The sequence below is a fragment of the Lissotriton helveticus genome, chromosome 6, assembly GCF_964261635.1.
Source record: "Lissotriton helveticus chromosome 6, aLisHel1.1, whole genome shotgun sequence".
NCBI classification, from domain to species: Eukaryota; Metazoa; Chordata; class Amphibia; order Caudata; family Salamandridae; genus Lissotriton; species Lissotriton helveticus.
In genome coordinates this window covers 1,295,410,678-1,295,427,957 of record NC_136067.1, presented here as the reverse complement: position 1 = coordinate 1,295,427,957, position 17,280 = coordinate 1,295,410,678, and positions in this window count along the sequence as shown.

Sequence of the window (17,280 nt, the reverse complement as noted above, 5' to 3'; positions counted from 1 at the left end):
GTCACCACATAGGTGGATATTAAAATCTCCTAATAGAAGCAGGTTATTCTTGTGAGAGCCCCCTTCCTGATTAACAAAACTATTCAAATCTAAGATCCTATTTCCTTTTTCTCTATAAATGGAATTATAGAAGTTTAACACCAGGAGGGAGCCAGCCTTGTTACCCAAGGAGATAGCCTGGATATTGCTGTTGGCAGTTGGAATATTCCTAATGCTGCATTGAAGAGCCAACGATGCAAAAATGGCAAGACCACCCTTAGCTCTTCCACTAGTACCTCTGGTTGCTGGAACATAAAAAGCTCGGTACCGCTCCAACGAAATGTCACAATTTACTAGCCACGTTTCTTGTAGACAGATAAGCGTAAATTTGCTAACGAATTGTACCCATAAAGGGTCCATAACTTTACGCGCTAACCCTACCACGTTCCATGAGAGAACATTGTGGGGTGAATAATTCTTGTATACCCCCTGCGAGTCATCTCCCAAAGAAACGGGCAAAGCTACTTCAAGGCAAATATCATCACTAGACCCCTCTGATAAATTATAATCGGGTTTATCCTATTCAGCCATCGGAGATGCGGGCTCAAGCATGGGAATGGCTGCTAAACTGCTAAATGTTGGTGAGGGATCTTTGATATAACAGAAATGATCTTGTTGATCCCCACCCAGTCAATCACAGTCATTGAGCCCGGAAAGTACCGCATAGCGGTTTTGAGCCTCAAATGGCGACGGAGGTCCATAACCGCCCCAAATAGGCTCCCTTGATAAAATTGACCGTGGCAAGCCTAGCCTCTTTTGCCCTCTACGACAGTGTGTCCAATCACTATATTCCCCAATTCTATTGTCTAATCTATTTTTAACATTTCCCCTATAGAAAAAACCCAAGGGCAAAATCTCTATTCCCTGTCCTCTATGCTCCCTGCCTTCCCTCTCGTCTCTGAAAACCCTTTCTGCTATTGCTGGATCGTTAAAATTAACCACAATGCAGTCTCCATTTCTTGTTTTCTGTGTACTGCCTATCCAGGAAACACGGCGGGACATAATAACATTACGCCCCGCCGTGTAACGCATCCTCGTGTTGTTCCATTGTAACCAATGGGTGGCCTTATTCATTAGCTGATCGTAATCCTCCTTGGTTCCCTCAGGCAAGGGTGGTACATTAGCAAGAACCAGCACCAATGGTGTCGATTCCGGAGGTAGATCAATAACCGGGAATTTTTCCATGGAGGGTACAACTGAGGGTCTTATTTCCGCAGGCTGAGGAGTTGGCCACATTTTTCTTGCTGGCTGTTCTGAGTTCCCAGCCACTACATTAGATTTGCCAGGGCCCCAGTGTTTCTTGGATCTAACATTGCTTGTTCCAGGCTCCTTTTCTGAGTTGACCCCTTGCTCTGCATCTAAAGTATTCGATTCCTGATGTAATGCTGGGAGAGGAGTTATGGTCTGGGTAGGAAAAGATAGCGAAGTGCCCCCCTTATGTGAGTTAGCAGTAAGACTTTCCAACAACTGGGTATTTTCACTAGCCACCAATTGTAGCTTCCCTAAATCCTGGTTTCTTATCTTCAGCCTTTCTATAAGAGGAAGCATAAAAGATTTAAGCAGCTGTTCAATTTGGGGCATAAAACCTGCTGCCTCACTGGGCCCCGATATGGTACACACAGAAGGAAGTAGTGTGGCTTTGGAAGTTGCCTTAGGGGCCACTTGCCTCGGTGCAAGGGAAGTGTTAATAGTCTTATTATTGGGGGCAGGAATTACTTTCGCTGGTTTATTTATTATTTTGGGGATTTTAGATCTTTTCCCCATATGTCTACCACCTCCCCTTTTTCTTTTCCCTGATTGGGTAATATTTGGGGCCATTAGGTTCTGGTTCGCCGCAACAGGCATTTTCTTGGTGGTTAAAGTTATTGGATGGTGTTCCTCTGGAGATGAAATGCTAACAGAAGAGTCATTTATAATAAAGTTACACCCATTAGAGTCTGAGCATGTTTCCCTTGAACTGAGCCCGCTTATTCCAGTAGGAAACGACTTTTCTGGTGTCCTGACATTTTGAATTTTCACCAAAGAGGACCATTTTGTCCCCAAAAGTTCCAAGGATAGCCTTTTTTCTGTGAGGGCAATTTCGCGCTTCAATACTACAGCCGCTCTCGTAATGAAGTTATCCAAAGTCCCTGTTACACTGCCTCCTGTTATACTATGCATTGACTTCCTACCCTTCCCTGGTAAATGGGACATAATCACAGAGAATGATGGTAAATTTATCAATCAGATCAAAAGCAAATACATAAAACACAATATAGTCCCAGTCACCTGAGAATCACAATACTGAACTGCATACGTTAGTGGGGTGGCCCAGCCCGGCCTTGTGCGGCCTGTGATGGCCTAGGACGGTCCCGCCCTTGTCCCGGGCTTAACCCGGCGCCGCCGGCGCGTGTCCCGTGACGCGGAGGAAGTGCCGGTGTTTTGAGCGCCTCTGGGCGCGGAAGTGGGGGGGCGGGGGAAGAACCCGCACAGGCTGCTGGAGGCTGTAGTCCCCCTTCTCGGCAGCCGCTGATGGACTTGTGGGTGGCAGTGAGGGGGACGAGCAGCCAAGGAAGACGAGGGTCCCGCAGTGGCAGTGAGCGTTTTAACTGTGCCTCTATAAGTAGGACGAACCGCTCTGCTGTCTCATGCGGTACAGCCCCTCGATGCTAGTGAAGGGCTTGACCCGGGCGGGCCAATCTACAGTGTAAAGCCGTTCGTCATGGCTTCGAAAGGGCTCATCTACAAAGGCCCCGACTGTTTGGGAAAAACGTTGAAACTCAACACTCTGTGAGCGAAGGTGGCTGCGTGGCTGCGTGAATGATGCTCTTAGCCTGCTGGTATCCAAAAACCGTCATGGCCACTGCGACACACATATGCCCCACATTTCACCGTTCGACACCGCCGTATGTGAAAGAGGGCCCACCATGTGCCGGTGGAAGCTCTTGGGCCAAGGTCTGGAAGGCTCCTGAGATCAATGCTGGCTACCGTGACACAGACTCACAGCGCCCAGCCTGTGGCCCAGTACCGTGGAGTGCTCTGCATACTACTAACAGAGTAGTCCAACAGGTCCCAAAAGTGGAATGGTGTCTTGATCCCACAATGGACGATGTTAGAACTGCATCTGAGAGTGTAGATGTAGGTACTCCCTTCGACCAGGTGCAACCAAGTCTAGGTCCCAACAGTGGAACGATGTCTTGATCCCACAATGGACGATGTTAGAACTGCATCTGAGAGTGGAGATGAAGGTACTCCCTTCGACCAGGTGCAACCAACTCTAGGTCCCAACAGTGGAACGGTGTCTTGATCCCACAATGGACGATGTCCGATATTACCTGCTGCTTGGTTTTCACACAACATCCTCCGTGCATCACACTCTCTGCTTCCGTAGCTAACTGCTGCACATGATTATTGGGCTTGGCCGACTGTAGTCGCTGGACTACACCCCAGTACAGCAGGTCCGAAGAGTGATACGGGGTCTTGATTCTATGATTGAGGATGTCAGAATTTAAAGTCTGTGATGATTTCTGTATACCCCCTCCGATCAGGTGCAACCAACTCCGTGCTTCCGAATCCAACGGCATGTGGCTGTGAGGCAATAATGACCACTGCCTCTGGCCCACACTGCGGTCAGCAGGGCTCACAATTCAGATCGAGTGGTGATTGTTTATTACAGAGAGCCAGTACGCAACTAACTACAAAGCCAATTGAAATATACACAATGTCATTTTAGTAAACTTGCTTGTAGAACTTTTTTTAGATGAGGTATAAGTTTACTACAATGACCAAATTCTTCTTGGTAGTGAAAAAGAACACTAATTAACAGTCTACACTGTGGACAGCAGAGATCGCAATTCGAGTTGTTTGGATTAATTTAATGCAGAGTTTTCTGTAATTTATGTTGTTGTATTTTGTGAAGAGGAAGTGAGAAAAGTATTTATGGATGTCTGTGCTGACTACTGCCTTCAATTTATACTGCAGACAGCAGTGTTCTGAATTCAGATCGAGTCACTATTGTAGATGACGTAGTCTTGTAGGCAAAAGACATTGCTCAAGTGCGCTTTGTCCACACCACGCATATGCATCATCGCAGGCTCCTCACACGCTTTTTGTTACTTCGTGTATTACAAACTGGGCAGCTCAAGTCAACACCACGTGGCTGTGGGCCCTTGCTGACCGCTCTCTCTGGTCTACACTGCAGACAGCAGTCTTCATAATTCAGATCGAGACGCTATTGCAGATGATGCAGTCCTGTACACAACAGGCATTGCTCCTAGTACGGACTGCCCGAGCATGCATCATCGCTGGCTGTGTACATGCTGAATGCTTTTGATGTGGCTATCTGAGTGCACTAGAACTGATGGACCCTTTATGATACAATCTTTTTGTGTATTAATTCAGATCTACTCCCTGTATCTCAGTATACCACAAGTTATGGTTCTTTTACGATAAAATCTTGTGTGTATTATTTAACATCTACTGTCTCTACCTTACTGCACCCCAAACTATTGGCCCTTTTATTATTGAATCTCTGTGTGTGATCCAATGATTACTGTTGTAGTTGATGCTAGCAGCAACCATTCCCTGAGGGCTGGTTTACACTCACCCCACACGCATCAAGCACAGGTGTCACTGGATATGTGACCCTGGTAATAAAAAGGAGTCGAGCGCACGTGCCAGTACTGAGGTTCTGAAAATCTGGATTCGTATAATTATTCTGGACTTGAGAATTAAAACTTCGTCGAAACATGACGAATTTGGTATCAAAAGACCGAGAATGACGAGTACATCATGTGCATATATTTTCAGCATATTCGAGCGACGATTACACCTCGAAATCGTCACTTACATTCTGAACCCTTGGCTCCCATTTATATGTTGCCCTTTACATAGGCCTTAATCCAGTTGAATTTGATTCCACAAGGACACGTACTCCTTAATCGACTTTTCCCTGACCTCAGTACAAGTTGGAACCATTGCCCCAGGCCGAACTCGTTAGGTCAGTTCCCTCCCAGTGGCCGAGCAAGATAGCATCTAGGCTCAACAAACCATAAAACCATTTCAGCGCGCACACCTGCCATATCTCGCTCACATCTATCTCCACTCTTTTGCTTCACTTACTTTATGGTGGGGAGGTGCCCGTTTTTAATAGGGGTCCAGTGATATCTGATGAAATGTTGGGCCTTGCCAAATGATTTGTTGTAGGCAGCACGAAGTGAAATATGGACATGTCATCATGACTCTGCTTTCTCTTTGTCTTAAAAGTACGTTAACAATTTACTTTACAACCAAGAATGTTTTGCCCGAGGCCCAAAATTGTGTATAAGAAGAGAAGCCTGACTTTGTAAAAGTGTGCAGTCTCCTGAGAATATACCCGTATTGTACTTCTAGGACACCTGTTACCTTGGTTGCAGCCAATAAACTAATCCTTGACTTCACCTAGAAGACTCCGAGTTTCTGTAGGTCTGGATCAGGAAGAACCCGAGGTCTCTGGGTGTTGATTCCCTGGCACCGCTGGGTTACCGGTTCTGTGCCGGTTCTTAAAAACCCAGTACCTCAGTTGGCGCCCAACGTTTGGGGCGATTCCAGTGGTACCAGTCAGCCAGAAGATCGTGAGGAGCTTCGTGTGGAAATTCCGGAGGACGGCCAACCACCTCATCGACCCCTGCATGTCGACGTGGTCCGAAGGTCTTTGCTGCGAGGTTCCCCGCTTCCCGACGGCTACAAGGACTGCTGCCCTGGCTATCGCCCTGATTTGGACCCTTGAAGTTTTTGGTAGAGCGAAACACTGAGACGAGTCTTCTGGTGATGTCATCGATATTTCAGTTAAGTATAAGTGGAGCGTCTCCGAGTCCTTAGTTGGACTTACTTTTGAGTATCTTTGGATACAAAGTTTTGTATTGGTACTTGCAAGCACCAAAACCGAAGGACTCGTGTATTCACGAGAAATATCATAATCGATAATCCTTTGAAGTTTGGAACTAGACTAGAGAGCGAAGATGCCTAGTCTTAGACTTGGGAATTTGTTTTGTCTTGGTGGTAATAATAGGGACTCCCGATTGGAGGACTCATGTCCGGTTCCTCCAGTTGGAACTCCGACTTACGAACTGTATGTAAAACATGGGGTAGGCCCCATCACCTACAACGAAGTATGGATTAAATACACTAGGAAAGATGGTGTTCTAAAATGGCCCCAATATGGTAGCTTTGATTCTGAAATCTTAGACAACCTTGAAGTTAAACTCTTCAAAAAGAAAGCCCGGCCGGCGATGTTTGACTCTTTCCGCTTATGGCGTAAAGAAGCCAAACAAAAAGAAATTAAATTAGCTAAGAAAAATAAGAGAGAAGGGGGACTATCAGTAATGCAAGCTGCTGTGCAGTTTAAAGATAATAAAGAAGAGCAGATGAATGAGCAGTTGCACAGGCAACGTAAAATGGCAATAGATAAGTGTTATCCAGTTTTGCCGTCTCTTCAGCAAGAGGCAGCAAAAGAGCGTGAAAAAGACCCATTAATGTCGCATTTACTAAATTCACCACCCCCCTATGCGCAGAATGCCACAGCACCCCCGCAACCTTTAGTTGCGCAAACTACGCCTCCTGCTCCTCAACAGCACCCACCAGCTGTTCTTCAGCTGGCTCCTACTTCTTCGGTGCAGCCTCCTCCAGGCCCACCGACCACTTCTGTTTCACCTGTGTTTTCTACAATTTTGCCTACTGTACTTTTTACGCCTCCTAATGCTCCCTCTACGATTTTGCCTAGTGCCCCCTCTATTTCCCCTGATACCTCTTCTGCTATCTCTACCCCCGCCTTATCTCACCCCGTTTTTCCATCTGTTTGTCCTTCAGTTTCACCTTCCATTCGGCAGAAAATGGCCAGCACTGTTACTAACCTTCTTTTACCTCTTTTCGGGTCGCCTACTACGACCCCTAACATGGGAAGAAGACAGTTGCGAAGTCAACTACCTGATTACCAAGAGAGAGATTCACTGAATGGTTTAGCTCGGAAATGGGTCATGGACACTGTAAAATATGATGTACAGTCTGTCATGGAAGTCTTCCATCAATGGGAAACAGCGACACAGAGATATGTTTTCGAACAGATGTGTGTTTTCCTTTGCGAGGATTTAGAAGACAATGATCAGGAATGCATCCCACGAGAAATGTGTCGTGTACGATTTAGGTTCGGAGAGGGTATGATTGTAGGTCCAGATGTGGAGAAAGCAGTTGAAATGTTGTTATCATATCGGAGTAAGGGAAGCAGTTCTGGGTCACCATCTGAATCTAATACATCCAGTAGGAAAAAGGTGCGACAATACCCTATGAGAGAAGTTCCCCCACAATGGAGAGAGGGTAACACGACTGCTGTCCCACCTATTCTGCCACACTTTCAGCGTGTATGGGTACATGTCCCATGGAAGCGAGCTGAAGTTTTAGCACTCAAACAAACATTACCAGATCCGCGTAAAAATCCTGGAGGGTACTATAAAGAGTTGTCACAAACTGCTGGGTCATGTATAATGAATCTAGCCGATATCGATATGTTATTTGGGAATGTTGTTCCACAGCCTTTATGGGGTAAAATTCGTCATATAGATCATGACCAGGAATTAGGTGACACATGGGCTAATATTACTGCTGCAGATGCCCGACAAGTTGGTGGTGCCAAGCCTGAGCCTTTGATAGCAGAACTCCCTGGTAAAATAGTAGATTACATGAAAACGATAATGCCTGCAATACGCGTAAATTGGGATAAGTTGTCTGCATGCAAGCAAAAGAAAGAAGAAACTGTTTCAGATTTCTTCACCAGATTTGAAGAAACATTCATTGACCACAGCGGTCAAGATATGACCACAGAAGGTGGTCAGAGATTGTTTGTCGATAAATTCGTGCACAATCTGCTTCCAGAATTGTGTAAAAAATTAAAAGATTCAGAAAGTTCTTGGGCAGTCTCGTCTTCAGCCCAGATATTGGCCACTGCGCAATATTACGAGAATAGAGACAAAGATGAGAAAGATAAAGTAGAAAAGAAAACTAGAGAACTAAAAACGAAGGTTTTGCTACAGCAAGCCTATCCGCCACGTGGTGGTGGTAATCAAAATAATAATGGTCAGAATCACTACCAAAATACTTTTCAGCAGCCTCAACAGTATCAGAGAAACTCGCAAAGATTTGAGTATACTCAACCCCGTGTATTTGTAGGCCCCAACCAGTGTTTATATTGCAAACAAGAGGGTCATTACAAGTATAATTGTCCTGTTCTATCACAACGTGCAAATGGAGTTTCTGGTGTAAGAGGTCGTGGCAGTCAGCAAGCACCTAGAGGTAGAGGGCGTGGAAACGCCCCACAGGACACACGTCCCCTTCCACCACAAAACTCTATGAACAGGTTTGACCAGCAAAATAACGTATCTGACAGGACTGCTCAATACTATGTTGATGACTATTACACAGAAAATGAGCAGTGGGAGAATAATGATTGCTAGGACAGCCATAGACAAAGAGAGGGAGTTGTTTCAGTTCCAGTAGATCAGAGTGGACCTTACGTTGAGGTGATTACATCAGGTGTGTCAGAACCTTTTCTGTTGGATACTGGTGCTACAAAGAGTTCTATTATGCACTCCAAACTCCCTGGCGCACCTTTGTCTGGCGAAATGAACATTTCTGTAGGTTTTTCTGGCGCCCCAGTTAGAAATCCGATTTCTGAGCTTTATCTCTTTCTGTTGGTCCTTGTGAGTTCGAAGCACCCCTTATTCTGACAACAGGTTGTGGTGAAAATTTGCTAGGATTGGATTTGTTAAAAAGATTGTATGCGACTTTGTACTGTTCTCCTTCAGGAGTGCAACTTACTTTAGGTAAGAAAGTGGTTTCTCCCATGTATTTGTCGAGAGATGCACTTCCAGCAGAATTGTCATTTCTCCCGGATATTCTTTGGGCTACTGGTCCTAATGATGTTGGTCTTTTAGAAATTCCACCATATGTTGTAACATTGAAGTCGAATGTCAAAATGCCACGAATTCCCCAATACAGAATATCTAATGAGGGTGAAAAAGCTTTGCTAGCGATCGTTTACGAATTGATTGAAAAGGATGTGATTGAAGAAACACGAGGCAATGTTTGCAATAGTCCTATTCTGCCTGTTTTAAAAAGAACTGACCCTTCTCAGCCACCTGTGTACAGATTCGTGATTGATCTTCGAGAAGTAAATAAGATAGTTGTGCCACAATTCCCAGTTGTCCCCGACATTACCACTTTATTGACTATGATTCCAGCTTCTGCTTCATGGTTTTCAGTGATTGACCTAAAGAATGCTTTCTTCAGCATCCCAATTGCTGAGGAGAGCAGGGACATTTTTTCCTTCAGTTTAGGAGGTCGAACCTTCCGCTTTAAACGCGCTCCTCAAGGCTATTGTGAAAGCCCCTCAATATACAGTCAAGCTCTGAAAACTCAGCTTGACACGATTGCTTTGCCTAAAGGTGCCACTCTTGTACAGTATGTGGATGATTTGCTCATTGCTGCAGACACTGAGAAAATTTGTAAAAAGGCCACGTTGACATTATTGCGTCATCTGTGTGATCTGCATCACAAGGTGTCACTTTCCAAGCTTCAATATTGCCGACAAGAAGTGACCTACTTAGGTCACCTCTTATCGAAGGAGGGAAGGAAACTGACCCCAGAAAGAATTCAGGCAATAGCGAAATTGAGTGTGCCAAGAACACAGAGAGAAGTGCGTGCTTTCTTGGGCATTACATCGTACTGTAGACAGTGGATTCCAAATTTTTCGTTATTGGCCAAACCCTTGGTGGCATTAACGTGTAAAAATACACCCAATCCCATTCCTTGGTCTAAAGAGTGTCAGAAAAGTTTTCTCGAATTACGCACAGCATTATGTTCGGCTCCTGTGTTAGGTACCCCCAACTACAGTAAGCCTTTCACATTGTATGTCCACGAGAAGGAAGGCTGTGCATTGTCTGTGCTGACTCAGTTATTCGGAGGTAGACAGCGGCCATGCGCCTACTTTTCGTCAACTTTGGATCCGGTAGCACAAGCATTTCCAAGTTGTTTAAGGGCCACAGCAGCAGCAGCTGTTTCTATTCGACAGTCTGCTGGTCTAGTAATTAATAATACACTAATCGTGATGGTCCCGCATGCAGTAGACACATTGTTAAATAGGACCAAGACACAGCACTTAACTAGTGCTCGACTGTCCAGTTACGAATTGACACTGCTAGCGAGCCATGTGCATATAAAAAGGTGCAGTACTTTGAATCTAGCCACATTGTTACCAATTGCAGAGGAATCAGATGCTTTAGAACAGCACGATTGTTTCCTCACAACAGAGGAAGAGACAAAAGGGAGAGTGGATTTAGTTGACACTCCTCTTGCTGAATGTGATGGTACGTTATGGGTGAATGGTTCATGCTTTAAGCTCCCAAATGGTAACGTGACTACAGCATATGCTGTCACAACTTTGCACACAGTCGTTGAAACTGCGCGAATACCACATGGTTCAGCTCAAGCCGCAGAATTAGTCGCACTTACGAGAGCATGTGTGTTGTCTAAAGGAATGAGAGTGACTGTCTACACTGATAGTCAGTATGCGTTTGGAGTGGCTCACAGTTTTGGACGATTGTGGATAGAACGTGGGTTCCTGACTTCGCATGGAGCTAAGATTCAGCATGGTCAGTTGGTGAATGAGCTTCTTGAATCACTGACCTTGCCCCTGCAAATGGCGATTGTGAAATGCAGTGCTCACAAGAAGGTGACTGATGATGTAGGTCGTGGAAATGCGTTTGCTGATGAGACCGCTAAAGAAACGGCAAAGAATGTGATGAGCCGAATGTATGTTGCAGGCCCTGAAAGATGGACTGGTGAGGTCGGAATATGTGAGGACACGATAGAAAGTGTGAAGTCCATACAAGCTGAGGCCACAGAGAAAGAGTTGAGCACGTGGAGAGAGTACAGGAAGAATGGATGCAAATGGTTGTTGGGTTGAATTGACAGAGCATCAGAGATGGTTGTTACCCGATGCATATGTGCTTGCAGTGGTTACAATGGCTCATGGAATGGCTCATATCAGCGTGAAAGGGATTTGCGAGTTGTTGGCCCCAGTGTGGAAGAATTCAGGGATTCCCAAGTGTGCAGAGAATGTTGTCAAGAATTGCATGGTATGTCTGAAGCACAATCCTGGTAGGGGAACCCCAACTCCAGCTGGTCATTTTGCACCTCCTACGTATCCGTTCGAGGTTTTGCAGCTAGATTCCATACATATGGAGAGGTGCAACAACTTAAAATACGTGCTCGTTGTTGTTTGTGCCTTCTCAAGATGGGTAGAAGCCTATCCCCTAAAAGACAATACTGCCTTGTCCACAGCCAAAGCCCTTGTAAAAGAGTACTTCCCCAGGTTTGGAATGCCTAGAATGGTCTGGTCTGACAACGGAAGTCAATTTGTGGGTCGTGTGATGAAAAGAGTGTGTGAAGGGCTAGGCATTAGGCAGAAGTTCCACGCTGCAAATCACCCCCAATCAGCTGGATTAGTGGAATGTTACAATGGCACGCTTAAACTTAAATTGGCCAAAATCCAAGCGAGCACAGGTCTTAAATGGCCTGACGCTCTACCCTTAGCACTCCTATCCACCAGAATGACTGTGCACTCGCGAGTGAAACTCAGCCCTTACGAAATTGTCTTTGGCCGGCCAGCCAACATATGGGGAGTGCCTAGGCCCACGAAGTTCAGCGAGCTGCAACACCCTATTTTGCTTGATTACTTGTATGAATTGACTGCTAAATTGCGTGTTTTGCATCAACAGGTCCACAACACTCTGCATCCGGTCACTGAGACTCCAGGTCACTCCATTGTCCCTGGATCCTGGATACTCGTGCGAAACTTTCAAAGGACAAAGAACGACCAGCCCAGGTGGACCGGGCGGCACCTCGTCCTTCTTTCCACGAGGTCAGCAGTTCGAGTGGAGGGGAAGGCCAACTGGATCCACGTGGTCCATTGCAAGAGAATCCCTTCACCTCCGCCACATGACCAGTGGGTCCAGAAAGGTGCCACTGACTCAGAACTTACAACTGTGCCACGTGTCATACCTGTCAGCGATGACCGTGTAAAAGAAACTAACCCTGAATGTGAAAGCGAGAACATTTTTCAAGAAACTGTGCCACCATCACAACAATCGAACTCTTTGGAGCCTGAACTGCTGTTTCAGGACCAGTCAGTACCAGGGAAAAGACGCTACAATCTAAGACCGAGAAAAACAGACTGATAAAGTGATTCCTTTTTATAATTTGAGACCAAGGCCCATGGACAACTGAAATTATCCTTTTTCCCCCCAAGTACTATTTTTGAAAGTGCAGATCTCCCATCTAGGTAACTTGCTTATTTTTGTTTTTCGAACCGCCATCCGGGTTCCGCTGCTAGGGCAGCGGTTGATTAAAGTCTTTTGGGTGCAGCTGACGACGTTAGGTCGGTAGTTCTGGTTGGTCCAAGGGAGTTGCCCTAGACTGACGGAAGCATCCTTTAGCAGAGGCAACCTACCACCGCGGGCAGCACCTTAGAGAGGATGGAGTTTCCTGATGTGGAGAGACCTGCCAAAACAATGAACTTTAAGCAGAGACTGTGTAACAAGATGACAAAGAAAAGTTTTATAATATTGTGTATTTTTATGCTATCCAGCGTAATGATCTTTTTGATAAGTTATGTTTTATTCTCTTTCCATGTAACATTTGCGCCCACTGCATCACCCATACCTCCTCCTACTGTTTCCTCTCATTCTTTCCACCCTCTGCCTGACCACGAATCGAATAGAAGATTAGAGTTCATTAATAACTCCTTCGTTCAGTTATTACACCAACACCAGCTTGTAATGAACACAACTAACTGTTGGGTGTGCGGTCTCATGCCTCACACAACGGATAAAGGTATCCCCTATTTGGTCCTGTCATTTAGTCACAATGGTTCAGTATGGGCATATAGGACAATGTTCATATATGCACGAGAAATCCAACCCCTACGTTCTGTAAAAGACAACCTCAAGACTAGCGCCGTAGTCAAAGGTATAGTTGACATGATCAAGGAAGTAACTTCTTATGAAGATACTCCGGATGATGAGATACTTGCATATGTAGGTTGGAACGTGACCGGATATGGCACTACATTAAGTGAGAAACAGCAAGCCAAAAGATCGTCCCCTATCTGGATCGTACCCCATCAAGGTCACCTGTGTCTGCAAGGTATTGGCAAGAATCCCAGAGCTCAGCTAGGGAAGAGTATCTGTACAGAAACGTACGTTTTTGGATCTCAGACTTCCCCTGCGTTTTTAGCCGCTAAGGGTACTTATTTCATCTGCCATGATAGAGCCTATACATGGTTGCCCCCTGACTTCTCGGGCTCATGTTTTGTTTCATTCCTGTTGCCTCCCACCTACACAGCAGCAGCGGATTACCACCGGACAAGGGTAGTTAGAGGTGTTTTGAGTAAAGAAGACACTGCAGGTCAAGAATTTGGAGACTTTGCAAAGGGTTTTCTGCCGTTCTGGGGATCCATGGCTAACAGTAGAAACATAAGGCAATTAACAAGGGTAGTTGAGTCCACCGTGACCGAAACTGCTGGTGCCCTTAGTAACTTGACTGCTGAGCTCCAGTCGGATCGACTTATGACCCTTCATAACCGGGTCGCTTTGGATGTTATACTTGCAGACCGAGGTGGAGTATGCAAATTGATCCAATCTAGTTGTTGCATTTTCATCCCAGATAATGCTCCAACAGTGTACAGGGCCATCTCCAAACTACATAAGATTTCCGAATCTATTCATGTGGATAAAGGAGATTGGTCGCTAATGGGATGGTTCTGGGAACTGATATCTGCCTGGGGATGGAAAATTCTGATGGTCATTGGGATGCTCTTAGCCATTCTTTTCCTGTTCTGTCTATGCATACAGTGTGCTCCTGCAATATGTGGCCTCTGTGTTACATCATGTGTAAGGAAACCTGTGTCAAGAGATGAACTAAGTACTAGAATGATGTTACAGCAACATCTCAATGACTTTAGGAATATAGATCTGGACTCAGACTAACATGAGGATAGATTAATTGCCTATGTAAGGGCAAAAGAAGGGATTGAGGTTCTGAAAATCTGGATTCGTATAATTATTCTGGACTCGAGAATTAAAACTTCGTCGAAACATGACGAATTTGGTATCAAAAGACCGAGAATGACGAGTACACCATGTGCATATATTTTCAGCATATTCGAGCGACGATTTTACCTCGAAATCGTCACTTACATTCTGAACCCTTGGCTCCCATTTATATGTTGCCCTTTACATAGGCCTTAATCCAGTTGAATTTGATTCCACAAGGACACGTACTCCTTAATCGACTTTTCCCTGACCTCAGTACAAGTTGGAACCATTGCCCCAGGCCGAACTCGTTAGGTCAGTTCCCTCCCAGTGGCCGAGCAAGATAGCATCTAGGCTCAACAAACCATAAAACCATTTCAGCGCGCACACCTGCCATATCTCGCTCACATCTATCTCCACTCTTTTGCTTCACTTACTTTATGGTGGGGAGGTGCTCCTCACACGCTTTTTGTTACTTCGTGTATTACAAACTGGGCAGCTCAAGTCAACACCACGAGGCTGTGGGCCCTTGCTGACCGCTCTCTCTGGTCTACACTGCAGACAGCAGTCTTCATAATTCAGATCGAGACGCTATTGCAGATGATGCAGTCCTGTACACAACAGGCATTGCTCCTAGTACGGACTGCCCGAGCATGCATCATCGCTGGCTGTGTACATGCTGAATGCTTTTGATGTGGCTATCTGAGTGCACTAGAACTGATGGACCCTTTATGATACAATCTTTTTGTGTATTAATTCAGATCTACTCCCTGTATCTCAGTATACCACAAGTTATGGTTCTTTTACGATAAAATCTTGTGTGTATTATTTCACATCTACTGTCTCTACCTTACTGCACCCCAAACTATTGGCCCTTTTATTATTGAATCTCTGTGTGTGATCCAATGATTACTGTTGTAGTTGATGCTAGCAGCAACCATTCCCTGAGGGCTGGTTTACACTCACCCCACACGCATCAAGCACAGGTGTCACTGGATATGTGACCCTGGTAATAAAAAGGAGTCGAGCGCACGTGCCAGTACTGAGGTTCTGAAAATCTGGATTCGTATAATTATTCTGGACTCGAGAATTAAAACTATTTTCAGCATATTCGAGCGACGATTTCACCTCGAAATCGTCACTTACATTCTGAACCCTTGGCTCCCATTTATATGTTGCCCTTTACATAGGCCTTAATCCAGTTGAATTTGATTCCACAAGGACACGTACTCCTTAATCGACTTTTCCCTGACCTCAGTACAAGTTGGAACCATTGCCCCAGGCCGAACTCGTTAGGTCAGTTCCCTCCCAGTGGCCGAGCAAGATAGCATCTAGGCTCAACAAACCATAAAACCATTTCAGCGCGCACACCTGCCATATCTCGCTCACATCTATCTCCACTCTTTTGCTTCACTTACTTTATGGTGGGGAGGTGCCCGTTTTTATTAGGGGTCCAGTGATATCTGATGAAATGTTGGGCCTTGCCGAATGATTTGTTGTAGGCAGCACGAAGTGAAATATGGACATGTCATCATGACTCTGCTTTCTCTTTGTCTTAAAAGTACGTTAACAATTTACTTTACAACCAAGAATGTTTTGCCCGAGGCCCAAAATTGTGTATAAGAAGAGAAGCCTGACTTTGTAAAAGTGTGCAGTCTCCTGAGAATATACCCGTATTGTACTTCTAGGACACCTGTTACCTTGGTTGCAGCCAATAAACTAATCCTTGACTTCACCTAGAAGACTCCGAGTTTCTGTAGGTCTGGATCAGGAAGAACCCGAGGTCTCTGGGTGTTGATTCCCTGGCACCGCTGGGTTACCGGTTCTGTGCCGGTTCTTAAAAACCCAGTACCTCAGTACCCACTTCCACTATGTATCTGTGTCCGTGTGTTCATTCTCTATGCATGATACTGCCCTGGGCCGTACCACATTACATTGTGCTGTGGACAGGGTATGCAACCATGTTACCTCTGGAAGTGGGGAAAACTTTGGTTATGTAACTTTTAGGTGCATGGCTATCACAGGTGGAAGGCTACTTTACAGACCATGAATATTGATGAAGATGAAGGTTGCATGTTGTGTGTAGTGTAAGATATGTGTACATAGCAAAAAGTTTTCAAAAAAGCTCTCTAAGCAGAAGAGGTGTGTCTCATCAAATGCTGTAGAGAGAATGAATAAAATGGGTGGCGTTCTCCAACTGCTACAATGGGAAATGTTATGAACTAATCAAATGCTTTTTTTTAAGGTCACATGGCAATCGCACACCCAGCGCGCAAGGAGAATGCACCCGACGGGATTTTGAGAAAATATATTTACCATAATATAAGTTTATTACAGTTAGAAATATATAAAAGTTTAAAATATTTTAGATTATCGCTTGCTCTCATATACACTTTAAAGTTATTTAGATATAGTTTTGAGACATAAAAGAGTAGCACACTGTCAGCGTTTAGGACTTATTTCTTAAAAGAAAGGAAAAACTGATTTCAACTGCATTAGGAGCGTGTTTACAGCAGTCAATAAATGGTTGACCGGTCATGTTTAAGAGTGTGTCGTACTGTGCTATGAAGCCCCGCTGGGTGGAGTCAATGCTACATAAGATATTACATAAATAAATATAAGGGGGCTTTTAACTTTGTTATTTTGTACAGAGGTGGGGGTCTGTCCTTTAACTGAAGACCCAATAAGAGATGGTAGCTAACACTTGTTTGAAGAGGTGATCCCTTTCACTGTACCTATTTATCTCTCTTATAACAAGAGCCTGGTCCCGCTGTCCCCAAGCTAACCCCTCCAGCCACCTTTTCAGTTCTCTTATCTGATTCTCATGCGCATGCGAGAGTCTGGACAGATCAGGCAAAAGAAAATGCAAATGCAGGCAGGCAATCATATGAAAAATAAGCATTTACAAATGCAATAGGAATCGAATTACGTGAGTCCTATTGCATTGTAAACAAAAATGCGGGCACCGAAGAAGGCAGGAATGGGAGTGGGTGGGGGGTGGTGGTGGTCAGAGAAGTCAGGACTTTGGGAGGGAACAGGGGAGGCAGGGGAACAAAAGAGTTGCTGAAGTAAAGGGGTTGATAGCCATGAAAGGATTAAAATAATGTCATGGCAGTAAGAAGGCGGGACTAATACACCGGCA